This window comes from Taudactylus pleione, unplaced genomic scaffold, assembly GCF_031769625.1.
Source record: "Taudactylus pleione unplaced genomic scaffold, aTauple2 ptg002149l, whole genome shotgun sequence".
Lineage (NCBI taxonomy): Eukaryota > Metazoa > Chordata > Amphibia > Anura > Myobatrachidae > Taudactylus > Taudactylus pleione.
Genome location: NW_028286543.1, coordinates 26741 through 39511, shown reverse-complemented (window position 1 = coordinate 39511; position 12771 = coordinate 26741). Strand labels below are relative to the sequence as shown.

The following is a 12771-nucleotide window of genomic DNA, read 5'->3' as shown; positions in this document are numbered from 1 at the left end:
ATGCTTAGGCCCAAACAATGTTTTGTGAGCAATGCTAAAACCATGGGGCTAGTAGTACTAGCAACGTTCCCTTTCAATGTCCAATCCCCGGGGCAAAGAAGGGAGGGGGTGGACACATCCAGCAAAGCTTCAGAGTTGACACCAGCACAGCAGACACACAGACGCTTTCAAACAAAACCAAGCTGATTTTTACCAGAGATGATCAGGGGAAAGCGCGAACGCAGTCCCCCACTACCACAAATTATGCAGTCGAGTTTCCCGCATTTGGGGAAATCGCAGGGGTCAGCACACCCGGCGTGCAATGGATGAGCCTCGCCCTGGGAGAACCACCTTCGTGATCATGGTATCTCCCCTGCCAGGTAAGTATGAGTTGGACTAGGGCTGGGGAGGCCCGCTGCTCGGGCACACCCCCGTCAACTGAAGGAGGTTTACCTGGGGAGCATGCGCGAAGCGAACTCTCAGCTGAGGTCAACAACTGCAGGGAGGCCACATCTCTTCACCTGGAAGGGTGCCTTGTTGCTGAAGCACCCCCAAACTACATACGCACAAACTAGTGCAAGCATTCCCAGGGCACACTGCAGCAGACGGATTTGCATACGGTGATGTCATCCAAGCAGTCGGCCAAAGCTGGCTGCGAGCCTCGTCGGCGTATGAAAGGAAAAGGACAGGAAACAGGAAAAGTGCCGGGGGCGCGGGGCACGGCGGGCTTTCACGGGTGCCGTCTGGATGACTCCCAAGTCCGCCCTGCGTGGGGATCAAGGTGGGCAGCCACAGCACTTGAAGCACTCAGGCTGATTTCTTGCAGCAGCTGGACCGTGCAACAGCTCCAGGCCTGCTTTGCAAAGCAAGTGAAACAAGTGTGGGTCCTGCACCGCCCTCTATTGGTGGGATTACGCAAAGAACGCTGGAATGGCACAACAGCAAGGAAGCATGCAGCAAGCACACACAGGAGGAGAGGTCAGGACAGAGCGCGGCGCTGAGGGAAAGGTGGAAGCGCAGTTTACAGGGCGCAGGGGCCAGGTAGGGAGGGGAATCATTTGATGTTTCGCCGGAACCATCGGTCAGGTGGTTCCGATGTTTGACGCTTAACCCCGCGATGGTGAGGGAGCATCCGATGCTCCCTCCCCATTGCTAGGCTTCCCCCTCAACGTTGTCTTTGTGTGGGGCGCCGTGCGGCTGCGCAGGCTTGCTGGCAGCTGCACTCACCGTGCGGTACTTTGGGCTGCCGGCTGGCTCTCTTCGTGTCTGGTGCTCACAACCTAAGAGACCGAGGGCCTGATTGAGAGACGGACGCAACGCAGAGGTTACGCAGTGGAGAGCGGTTATTGGTGGTCTGCGCAAGCGTCTTGAGTCCCGCTGCGCACGGGTGAAATGTACTAGTTAGTGTGTTACATGCTTAAGTAGAAAAGGCCAGAGAAACATCGGTCCCGGAACCGATGCTTAGGCCCAAACAATGTTTTGTGAGCAATGCTAAAACCATGGGGCTAGTAGTACTAGCAACGTTCCCTTTCAATGTCCAATCCCCGGGGCAAAGAAGGGAGGGGGTGGACACATCCAGCAAAGCTTCAGAGTTGACACCAGCACAGCAGACACACAGACGCTTTCAAACAAAACCAAGCTGATTTTTACCAGAGATGATCAGGGGAAAGCGCGAACGCAGTCCCCCACTACCACAAATTATGCAGTCGAGTTTCCCGCATTTGGGGAAATCGCAGGGGTCAGCACACCCGGCGTGCAATGGATGAGCCTCGCCCTGGGAGAACCACCTTCGTGATCATGGTATCTCCCCTGCCAGGTAAGTATGAGTTGGACTAGGGCTGGGGAGGCCCGCTGCTCGGGCACACCCCCGTCAACTGAAGGAGGTTTACCTGGGGAGCATGCGCGAAGCGAACTCTCAGCTGAGGTCAACAACTGCAGGGAGGCCACATCTCTTCACCTGGAAGGGTGCCTTGTTGCTGAAGCACCCCCAAACTACATACGCACAAACTAGTGCAAGCATTCCCAGGGCACACTGCAGCAGACGGATTTGCATACGGTGATGTCATCCAAGCAGTCGGCCAAAGCTGGCTGCGAGCCTCGTCGGCGTATGAAAGGAAAAGGACAGGAAACAGGAAAAGTGCCGGGGGCGCGGGGCACGGCGGGCTTTCACGGGTGCCGTCTGGATGACTCCCAAGTCCGCCCTGCGTGGGGATCAAGGTGGGCAGCCACAGCACTTGAAGCACTCAGGCTGATTTCTTGCAGCAGCTGGACCGTGCAACAGCTCCAGGCCTGCTTTGCAAAGCAAGTGAAACAAGTGTGGGTCCTGCACCGCCCTCTATTGGTGGGATTACGCAAAGAACGCTGGAATGGCACAACAGCAAGGAAGCATGCAGCAAGCACACACAGGAGGAGAGGTCAGGACAGAGCGCGGCGCTGAGGGAAAGGTGGAAGCGCAGTTTACAGGGCGCAGGGGCCAGGTAGGGAGGGGAATCATTTGATGTTTCGCCGGAACCATCGGTCAGGTGGTTCCGATGTTTGACGCTTAACCCCGCGATGGTGAGGGAGCATCCGATGCTCCCTCCCCATTGCTAGGCTTCCCCCTCAACGTTGTCTTTGTGTGGGGCGCCGTGCGGCTGCGCAGGCTTGCTGGCAGCTGCACTCACCGTGCGGTACTTTGGGCTGCCGGCTGGCTCTCTTCGTGTCTGGTGCTCACAACCTAAGAGACCGAGGGCCTGATTGAGAGACGGACGCAACGCAGAGGTTACGCAGTGGAGAGCGGTTATTGGTGGTCTGCGCAAGCGTCTTGAGTCCCGCTGCGCACGGGTGAAATGTACTAGTTAGTGTGTTACATGCTTAAGTAGAAAAGGCCAGAGAAACATCGGTCCCGGAACCGATGCTTAGGCCCAAACAATGTTTTGTGAGCAATGCTAAAACCATGGGGCTAGTAGTACTAGCAACGTTCCCTTTCAATGTCCAATCCCCGGGGCAAAGAAGGGAGGGGGTGGACACATCCAGCAAAGCTTCAGAGTTGACACCAGCACAGCAGACACACAGACGCTTTCAAACAAAACCAAGCTGATTTTTACCAGAGATGATCAGGGGAAAGCGCGAACGCAGTCCCCCACTACCACAAATTATGCAGTCGAGTTTCCCGCATTTGGGGAAATCGCAGGGGTCAGCACACCCGGCGTGCAATGGATGAGCCTCGCCCTGGGAGAACCACCTTCGTGATCATGGTATCTCCCCTGCCAGGTAAGTATGAGTTGGATTAGGGCTGGGGAGGCCCGCTGCTCGGGCACACCCCCGTCAACTGAAGGAGGTTTACCTGGGGAGCATGCGCGAAGCGAACTCTCAGCTGAGGTCAACAACTGCAGGGAGGCCACATCTCTTCACCTGGAAGGGTGCCTTGTTGCTGAAGCACCCCCAAACTACATACGCACAAACTAGTGCAAGCATTCCCAGGGCACACTGCAGCAGACGGATTTGCATACGGTGATGTCATCCAAGCAGTCGGCCAAAGCTGGCTGCGAGCCTCGTCGGCGTATGAAAGGAAAAGGACAGGAAACAGGAAAAGTGCCGGGGGCGCGGGGCACGGCGGGCTTTCACGGGTGCCGTCTGGATGACTCCCAAGTCCGCCCTGCGTGGGGATCAAGGTGGGCAGCCACAGCACTTGAAGCACTCAGGCTGATTTCTTGCAGCAGCTGGACCGTGCAACAGCTCCAGGCCTGCTTTGCAAAGCAAGTGAAACAAGTGTGGGTCCTGCACCGCCCTCTATTGGTGGGATTACGCAAAGAACGCTGGAATGGCACAACAGCAAGGAAGCATGCAGCAAGCACACACAGGAGGAGAGGTCAGGACAGAGCGCGGCGCTGAGGGAAAGGTGGAAGTGCAGTTTACAGGGCGCAGGGGCCAGGTAGGGAGGGGAATCATTTGATGTTTCGCCGGAACCATCGGTCAGGTGGTTCCGATGTTTGACGCTTAACCCCGCGATGGTGAGGGAGCATCCGATGCTCCCTCCCCATTGCTAGGCTTCCCCCTCAACGTTGTCTTTGTGTGGGGCGCCGTGCGGCTGCGCAGGCTTGCTGGCAGCTGCACTCACCGTGCGGTACTTTGGGCTGCCGGCTGGCTCTCTTCGTGTCTGGTGCTCACAACCTAAGAGACCGAGGGCCTGATTGAGAGACGGACGCAACGCAGAGGTTACGCAGTGGAGAGCGGTTATTGGTGGTCTGCGCAAGCGTCTTGAGTCCCGCTGCGCACGGGTGAAATGTACTAGTTAGTGTGTTACATGCTTAAGTAGAAAAGGCCAGAGAAACATCGGTCCCGGAACCGATGCTTAGGCCCAAACAATGTTTTGTGAGCAATGCTAAAACCATGGGGCTAGTAGTACTAGCAACGTTCCCTTTCAATGTCCAATCCCCGGGGCAAAGAAGGGAGGGGGTGGACACATCCAGCAAAGCTTCAGAGTTGACACCAGCACAGCAGACACACAGACGCTTTCAAACAAAACCAAGCTGATTTTTACCAGAGATGATCAGGGGAAAGCGCGAACGCAGTCCCCCACTACCACAAATTATGCAGTCGAGTTTCCCGCATTTGGGGAAATCGCAGGGGTCAGCACACCCGGCGTGCAATGGATGAGCCTCGCCCTGGGAGAACCACCTTCGTGATCATGGTATCTCCCCTGCCAGGTAAGTATGAGTTGGATTAGGGCTGGGGAGGCCCGCTGCTCGGGCACACCCCCGTCAACTGAAGGAGGTTTACCTGGGGAGCATGCGCGAAGCGAACTCTCAGCTGAGGTCAACAACTGCAGGGAGGCCACATCTCTTCACCTGGAAGGGTGCCTTGTTGCTGAAGCACCCCCAAACTACATACGCACAAACTAGTGCAAGCATTCCCAGGGCACACTGCAGCAGACGGATTTGCATACGGTGATGTCATCCAAGCAGTCGGCCAAAGCTGGCTGCGAGCCTCGTCGGCGTATGAAAGGAAAAGGACAGGAAACAGGAAAAGTGCCGGGGGCGCGGGGCACGGCGGGCTTTCACGGGTGCCGTCTGGATGACTCCCAAGTCCGCCCTGCGTGGGGATCAAGGTGGGCAGCCACAGCACTTGAAGCACTCAGGCTGATTTCTTGCAGCAGCTGGACCGTGCAACAGCTCCAGGCCTGCTTTGCAAAGCAAGTGAAACAAGTGTGGGTCCTGCACCGCCCTCTATTGGTGGGATTACGCAAAGAACGCTGGAATGGCACAACAGCAAGGAAGCATGCAGCAAGCACACACAGGAGGAGAGGTCAGGACAGAGCGCGGCGCTGAGGGAAAGGTGGAAGCGCAGTTTACAGGGCGCAGGGGCCAGGTAGGGAGGGGAATCATTTGATGTTTCGCCGGAACCATCGGTCAGGTGGTTCCGATGTTTGACGCTTAACCCCGCGATGGTGAGGGAGCATCCGATGCTCCCTCCCCATTGCTAGGCTTCCCCCTCAACGTTGTCTTTGTGTGGGGCGCCGTGCGGCTGCGCAGGCTTGCTGGCAGCTGCACTCACCGTGCGGTACTTTGGGCTGCCGGCTGGCTCTCTTCGTGTCTGGTGCTCACAACCTAAGAGACCGAGGGCCTGATTGAGAGACGGACGCAACGCAGAGGTTACGCAGTGGAGAGCGGTTATTGGTGGTCTGCGCAAGCGTCTTGAGTCCCGCTGCGCACGGGTGAAATGTACTAGTTAGTGTGTTACATGCTTAAGTAGAAAAGGCCAGAGAAACATCGGTCCCGGAACCGATGCTTAGGCCCAAACAATGTTTTGTGAGCAATGCTAAAACCATGGGGCTAGTAGTACTAGCAACGTTCCCTTTCAATGTCCAATCCCCGGGGCAAAGAAGGGAGGGGGTGGACACATCCAGCAAAGCTTCAGAGTTGACACCAGCACAGCAGACACACAGACGCTTTCAAACAAAACCAAGCTGATTTTTACCAGAGATGATCAGGGGAAAGCGCGAACGCAGTCCCCCACTACCACAAATTATGCAGTCGAGTTTCCCGCATTTGGGGAAATCGCAGGGGTCAGCACACCCGGCGTGCAATGGATGAGCCTCGCTCTGGGAGAACCACCTTCGTGATCATGGTATCTCCCCTGCCAGGTAAGTATGAGTTGGATTAGGGCTGGGGAGGCCCGCTGCTCGGGCACACCCCCGTCAACTGAAGGAGGTTTACCTGGGGAGCATGCGCGAAGCGAACTCTCAGCTGAGGTCAACAACTGCAGGGAGGCCACATCTCTTCACCTGGAAGGGTGCCTTGTTGCTGAAGCACCCCCAAACTACATACGCACAAACTAGTGCAAGCATTCCCAGGGCACACTGCAGCAGACGGATTTGCATACGGTGATGTCATCCAAGCAGTCGGCCAAAGCTGGCTGCGAGCCTCGTCGGCGTATGAAAGGAAAAGGACAGGAAACAGGAAAAGTGCCGGGGGCGCGGGGCACGGCGGGCTTTCACGGGTGCCGTCTGGATGACTCCCAAGTCCGCCCTGCGTGGGGATCAAGGTGGGCAGCCACAGCACTTGAAGCACTCAGGCTGATTTCTTGCAGCAGCTGGACCGTGCAACAGCTCCAGGCCTGCTTTGCAAAGCAAGTGAAACAAGTGTGGGTCCTGCACCGCCCTCTATTGGTGGGATTACGCAAAGAACGCTGGAATGGCACAACAGCAAGGAAGCATGCAGCAAGCACACACAGGAGGAGAGGTCAGGACAGAGCGCGGCGCTGAGGGAAAGGTGGAAGCGCAGTTTACAGGGCGCAGGGGCCAAGTAGGGAGGGGAATCATTTGATGTTTCGCCGGAACCATCGGTCAGGTGGTTCCGATGTTTGACGCTTAACCCCGCGATGGTGAGGGAGCATCCGATGCTCCCTCCCCATTGCTAGGCTTCCCCCTCAACGTTGTCTTTGTGTGGGGCGCCGTGCGGCTGCGCAGGCTTGCTGGCAGCTGCACTCACCGTGCGGTACTTTGGGCTGCCGGCTGGCTCTCTTCGTGTCTGGTGCTCACAACCTAAGAGACCGAGGGCCTGATTGAGAGACGGACGCAACGCAGAGGTTACGCAGTGGAGAGCGGTTATTGGTGGTCTGCGCAAGCGTCTTGAGTCCCGCTGCGCACGGGTGAAATGTACTAGTTAGTGTGTTACATGCTTAAGTAGAAAAGGCCAGAGAAACATCGGTCCCGGAACCGATGCTTAGGCCCAAACAATGTTTTGTGAGCAATGCTAAAACCATGGGGCTAGTAGTACTAGCAACGTTCCCTTTCAATGTCCAATCCCCGGGGCAAAGAAGGGAGGGGGTGGACACATCCAGCAAAGCTTCAGAGTTGACACCAGCACAGCAGACACACAGACGCTTTCAAACAAAACCAAGCTGATTTTTACCAGAGATGATCAGGGGAAAGCGCGAACGCAGTCCCCCACTACCACAAATTATGCAGTCGAGTTTCCCGCATTTGGGGAAATCGCAGGGGTCAGCACACCCGGAGTGCAATGGATGAGCCTCGCCCTGGGAGAACCACCTTCGTGATCATGGTATCTCCCCTGCCAGGTAAGTATGAGTTGGACTAGGGCTGGGGAGGCCCGCTGCTCGGGCACACCCCCGTCAACTGAAGGAGGTTTACCTGGGGAGCATGCGCGAAGCGAACTCTCAGCTGAGGTCAACAACTGCAGGGAGGCCACATCTCTTCACCTGGAAGGGTGCCTTGTTGCTGAAGCACCCCCAAACTACATACGCACAAACTAGTGCAAGCATTCCCAGGGCACACTGCAGCAGACGGATTTGCATACGGTGATGTCATCCAAGCAGTCGGCCAAAGCTGGCTGCGAGCCTCGTCGGCGTATGAAAGGAAAAGGACAGGAAACAGGAAAAGTGCCGGGGGCGCGGGGCACGGCGGGCTTTCACGGGTGCCGTCTGGATGACTCCCAAGTCCGCCCTGCGTGGGGATCAAGGTGGGCAGCCACAGCACTTGAAGCACTCAGGCTGATTTCTTGCAGCAGCTGGACCGTGCAACAGCTCCAGGCCTGCTTTGCAAAGCAAGTGAAACAAGTGTGGGTCCTGCACCGCCCTCTATTGGTGGGATTACGCAAAGAACGCTGGAATGGCACAACAGCAAGGAAGCATGCAGCAAGCACACACAGGAGGAGAGGTCAGGACAGAGCGCGGCGCTGAGGGAAAGGTGGAAGCGCAGTTTACAGGGCGCAGGGGCCAGGTAGGGAGGGGAATCATTTGATGTTTCGCCGGAACCATCGGTCAGGTGGTTCCGATGTTTGACGCTTAACCCCGCGATGGTGAGGGAGCATCCGATGCTCCCTCCCCATTGCTAGGCTTCCCCCTCAACGTTGTCTTTGTGTGGGGCGCCGTGCGGCTGCGCAGGCTTGCTGGCAGCTGCACTCACCGTGCGGTACTTTGGGCTGCCGGCTGGCTCTCTTCGTGTCTGGTGCTCACAACCTAAGAGACCGAGGGCCTGATTGAGAGACGGACGCAACGCAGAGGTTACGCAGTGGAGAGCGGTTATTGGTGGTCTGCGCAAGCGTCTTGAGTCCCGCTGCGCACGGGTGAAATGTACTAGTTAGTGTGTTACATGCTTAAGTAGAAAAGGCCAGAGAAACATCGGTCCCGGAACCGATGCTTAGGCCCAAACAATGTTTTGTGAGCAATGCTAAAACCATGGGGCTAGTAGTACTAGCAACGTTCCCTTTCAATGTCCAATCCCCGGGGCAAAGAAGGGAGGGGGTGGACACATCCAGCAAAGCTTCAGAGTTGACACCAGCACAGCAGACACACAGACGCTTTCAAACAAAACCAAGCTGATTTTTACCAGAGATGATCAGGGGAAAGCGCGAACGCAGTCCCCCACTACCACAAATTATGCAGTCGAGTTTCCCGCATTTGGGGAAATCGCAGGGGTCAGCACACCCGGAGTGCAATGGATGAGCCTCGCCCTGGGAGAACCACCTTCGTGATCATGGTATCTCCCCTGCCAGGTAAGTATGAGTTGGACTAGGGCTGGGGAGGCCCGCTGCTCGGGCACACCCCCGTCAACTGAAGGAGGTTTACCTGGGGAGCATGCGCGAAGCGAACTCTCAGCTGAGGTCAACAACTGCAGGGAGGCCACATCTCTTCACCTGGAAGGGTGCCTTGTTGCTGAAGCACCCCCAAACTACATACGCACAAACTAGTGCAAGCATTCCCAGGGCACACTGCAGCAGACGGATTTGCATACGGTGATGTCATCCAAGCAGTCGGCCAAAGCTGGCTGCGAGCCTCGTCGGCGTATGAAAGGAAAAGGACAGGAAACAGGAAAAGTGCCGGGGGCGCGGGGCACGGCGGGCTTTCACGGGTGCCGTCTGGATGACTCCCAAGTCCGCCCTGCGTGGGGATCAAGGTGGGCAGCCACAGCACTTGAAGCACTCAGGCTGATTTCTTGCAGCAGCTGGACCGTGCAACAGCTCCAGGCCTGCTTTGCAAAGCAAGTGAAACAAGTGTGGGTCCTGCACCGCCCTCTATTGGTGGGATTACGCAAAGAACGCTGGAATGGCACAACAGCAAGGAAGCATGCAGCAAGCACACACAGGAGGAGAGGTCAGGACAGAGCGCGGCGCTGAGGGAAAGGTGGAAGCGCAGTTTACAGGGCGCAGGGGCCAGGTAGGGAGGGGAATCATTTGATGTTTCGCCGGAACCATCGGTCAGGTGGTTCCGATGTTTGACGCTTAACCCCGCGATGGTGAGGGAGCATCCGATGCTCCCTCCCCATTGCTAGGCTTCCCCCTCAACGTTGTCTTTGTGTGGGGCGCCGTGCGGCTGCGCAGGCTTGCTGGCAGCTGCACTCACCGTGCGGTACTTTGGGCTGCCGGCTGGCTCTCTTCGTGTCTGGTGCTCACAACCTAAGAGACCGAGGGCCTGATTGAGAGACGGACGCAACGCAGAGGTTACGCAGTGGAGAGCGGTTATTGGTGGTCTGCGCAAGCGTCTTGAGTCCCGCTGCGCACGGGTGAAATGTACTAGTTAGTGTGTTACATGCTTAAGTAGAAAAGGCCAGAGAAACATCGGTCCCGGAACCGATGCTTAGGCCCAAACAATGTTTTGTGAGCAATGCTAAAACCATGGGGCTAGTAGTACTAGCAACGTTCCCTTTCAATGTCCAATCCCCGGGGCAAAGAAGGGAGGGGGTGGACACATCCAGCAAAGCTTCAGAGTTGACACCAGCACAGCAGACACACAGACGCTTTCAAACAAAACCAAGCTGATTTTTACCAGAGATGATCAGGGGAAAGCGCGAACGCAGTCCCCCACTACCACAAATTATGCAGTCGAGTTTCCCGCATTTGGGGAAATCGCAGGGGTCAGCACACCCGGCGTGCAATGGATGAGCCTCGCCCTGGGAGAACCACCTTCGTGATCATGGTATCTCCCCTGCCAGGTAAGTATGAGTTGGACTAGGGCTGGGGAGGCCCGCTGCTCGGGCACACCCCCGTCAACTGAAGGAGGTTTACCTGGGGAGCATGCGCGAAGCGAACTCTCAGCTGAGGTCAACAACTGCAGGGAGGCCACATCTCTTCACCTGGAAGGGTGCCTTGTTGCTGAAGCACCCCCAAACTACATACGCACAAACTAGTGCAAGCATTCCCAGGGCACACTGCAGCAGACGGATTTGCATACGGTGATGTCATCCAAGCAGTCGGCCAAAGCTGGCTGCGAGCCTCGTCGGCGTATGAAAGGAAAAGGACAGGAAACAGGAAAAGTGCCGGGGGCGCGGGGCACGGCGGGCTTTCACGGGTGCCGTCTGGATGACTCCCAAGTCCGCCCTGCGTGGGGATCAAGGTGGGCAGCCACAGCACTTGAAGCACTCAGGCTGATTTCTTGCAGCAGCTGGACCGTGCAACAGCTCCAGGCCTGCTTTGCAAAGCAAGTGAAACAAGTGTGGGTCCTGCACCGCCCTCTATTGGTGGGATTACGCAAAGAACGCTGGAATGGCACAACAGCAAGGAAGCATGCAGCAAGCACACACAGGAGGAGAGGTCAGGACAGAGCGCGGCGCTGAGGGAAAGGTGGAAGCGCAGTTTACAGGGCGCAGGGGCCAGGTAGGGAGGGGAATCATTTGATGTTTCGCCGGAACCATCGGTCAGGTGGTTCCGATGTTTGACGCTTAACCCCGCGATGGTGAGGGAGCATCCGATGCTCCCTCCCCATTGCTAGGCTTCCCCCTCAACGTTGTCTTTGTGTGGGGCGCCGTGCGGCTGCGCAGGCTTGCTGGCAGCTGCACTCACCGTGCGGTACTTTGGGCTGCCGGCTGGCTCTCTTCGTGTCTGGTGCTCACAACCTAAGAGACCGAGGGCCTGATTGAGAGACGGACGCAACGCAGAGGTTACGCAGTGGAGAGCGGTTATTGGTGGTCTGCGCAAGCGTCTTGAGTCCCGCTGCGCACGGGTGAAATGTACTAGTTAGTGTGTTACATGCTTAAGTAGAAAAGGCCAGAGAAACATCGGTCCCGGAACCGATGCTTAGGCCCAAACAATGTTTTGTGAGCAATGCTAAAACCATGGGGCTAGTAGTACTAGCAACGTTCCCTTTCAATGTCCAATCCCCGGGGCAAAGAAGGGAGGGGGTGGACACATCCAGCAAAGCTTCAGAGTTGACACCAGCACAGCAGACACACAGACGCTTTCAAACAAAACCAAGCTGATTTTTACCAGAGATGATCAGGGGAAAGCGCGAACGCAGTCCCCCACTACCACAAATTATGCAGTCGAGTTTCCCGCATTTGGGGAAATCGCAGGGGTCAGCACACCCGGCGTGCAATGGATGAGCCTCGCCCTGGGAGAACCACCTTCGTGATCATGGTATCTCCCCTGCCAGGTAAGTATGAGTTGGACTAGGGCTGGGGAGGCCCGCTGCTCGGGCACACCCCCGTCAACTGAAGGAGGTTTACCTGGGGAGCATGCGCGAAGCGAACTCTCAGCTGAGGTCAACAACTGCAGGGAGGCCACATCTCTTCACCTGGAAGGGTGCCTTGTTGCTGAAGCACCCCCAAACTACATACGCACAAACTAGTGCAAGCATTCCCAGGGCACACTGCAGCAGACGGATTTGCATACGGTGATGTCATCCAAGCAGTCGGCCAAAGCTGGCTGCGAGCCTCGTCGGCGTATGAAAGGAAAAGGACAGGAAACAGGAAAAGTGCCGGGGGCGCGGGGCACGGCGGGCTTTCACGGGTGCCGTCTGGATGACTCCCAAGTCCGCCCTGCGTGGGGATCAAGGTGGGCAGCCACAGCACTTGAAGCACTCAGGCTGATTTCTTGCAGCAGCTGGACCGTGCAACAGCTCCAGGCCTGCTTTGCAAAGCAAGTGAAACAAGTGTGGGTCCTGCACCGCCCTCTATTGGTGGGATTACGCAAAGAACGCTGGAATGGCACAACAGCAAGGAAGCATGCAGCAAGCACACACAGGAGGAGAGGTCAGGACAGAGCGCGGCGCTGAGGGAAAGGTGGAAGCGCAGTTTACAGGGCGCAGGGGCCAAGTAGGGAGGGGAATCATTTGATGTTTCGCCGGAACCATCGGTCAGGTGGTTCCGATGTTTGACGCTTAACCCCGCGATGGTGAGGGAGCATCCGATGCTCCCTCCCCATTGCTAGGCTTCCCCCTCAACGTTGTCTTTGTGTGGGGCGCCGTGCGGCTGCGCAGGCTTGCTGGCAGCTGCACTCACCGTGCGGTACTTTGGGCTGCCGGCTGGCTCTCTTCGTGTCTGGTGCTCACAACCTAAGAGACCGAGGGCCTGATTGA

The 12771-nt window shown here is 56.9% G+C and overlaps 9 non-coding genes across 9 annotated transcripts; all 9 read right to left on the bottom strand.

Annotated features, from left to right (window-relative positions):
• Window positions 1-203: 203 nt before the first annotated feature.
• On the bottom strand, window positions 204-367 carry LOC148433766 (U1 spliceosomal RNA). Its single transcript, XR_015876772.1, has one exon. It is a non-coding gene; the product is annotated as a U1 spliceosomal RNA (small nuclear RNA).
• Window positions 368-1639: 1272 nt separating this feature from the next.
• Window positions 1640-1803, bottom strand: LOC148433765 (U1 spliceosomal RNA). The gene has a single exon (XR_015876771.1). It is a non-coding gene; the product is annotated as a U1 spliceosomal RNA (small nuclear RNA).
• Window positions 1804-3075: 1272 nt separating this feature from the next.
• LOC148433764 (U1 spliceosomal RNA) lies at window positions 3076-3239 on the bottom strand. The gene has a single exon (XR_015876829.1). It is a non-coding gene; the product is annotated as a U1 spliceosomal RNA (small nuclear RNA).
• A 1272-nt stretch (window positions 3240-4511) lies between these two features.
• Window positions 4512-4675, bottom strand: LOC148433763 (U1 spliceosomal RNA). Its single transcript, XR_015876828.1, has one exon. It is a non-coding gene; the product is annotated as a U1 spliceosomal RNA (small nuclear RNA).
• Window positions 4676-5947: 1272 nt separating this feature from the next.
• Window positions 5948-6111, bottom strand: LOC148433762 (U1 spliceosomal RNA). Its single transcript, XR_015876781.1, has one exon. It is a non-coding gene; the product is annotated as a U1 spliceosomal RNA (small nuclear RNA).
• A 1272-nt stretch (window positions 6112-7383) lies between these two features.
• Window positions 7384-7547, bottom strand: LOC148433761 (U1 spliceosomal RNA). Its single transcript, XR_015876794.1, has one exon. It is a non-coding gene; the product is annotated as a U1 spliceosomal RNA (small nuclear RNA).
• A 1272-nt stretch (window positions 7548-8819) lies between these two features.
• LOC148433760 (U1 spliceosomal RNA) lies at window positions 8820-8983 on the bottom strand. The gene has a single exon (XR_015876793.1). It is a non-coding gene; the product is annotated as a U1 spliceosomal RNA (small nuclear RNA).
• A 1272-nt stretch (window positions 8984-10255) lies between these two features.
• On the bottom strand, window positions 10256-10419 carry LOC148433759 (U1 spliceosomal RNA). The gene has a single exon (XR_015876827.1). It is a non-coding gene; the product is annotated as a U1 spliceosomal RNA (small nuclear RNA).
• A 1272-nt stretch (window positions 10420-11691) lies between these two features.
• LOC148433758 (U1 spliceosomal RNA) lies at window positions 11692-11855 on the bottom strand. The gene has a single exon (XR_015876826.1). It is a non-coding gene; the product is annotated as a U1 spliceosomal RNA (small nuclear RNA).
• Between the last annotated feature and the right edge of the window lie 916 nt (window positions 11856-12771).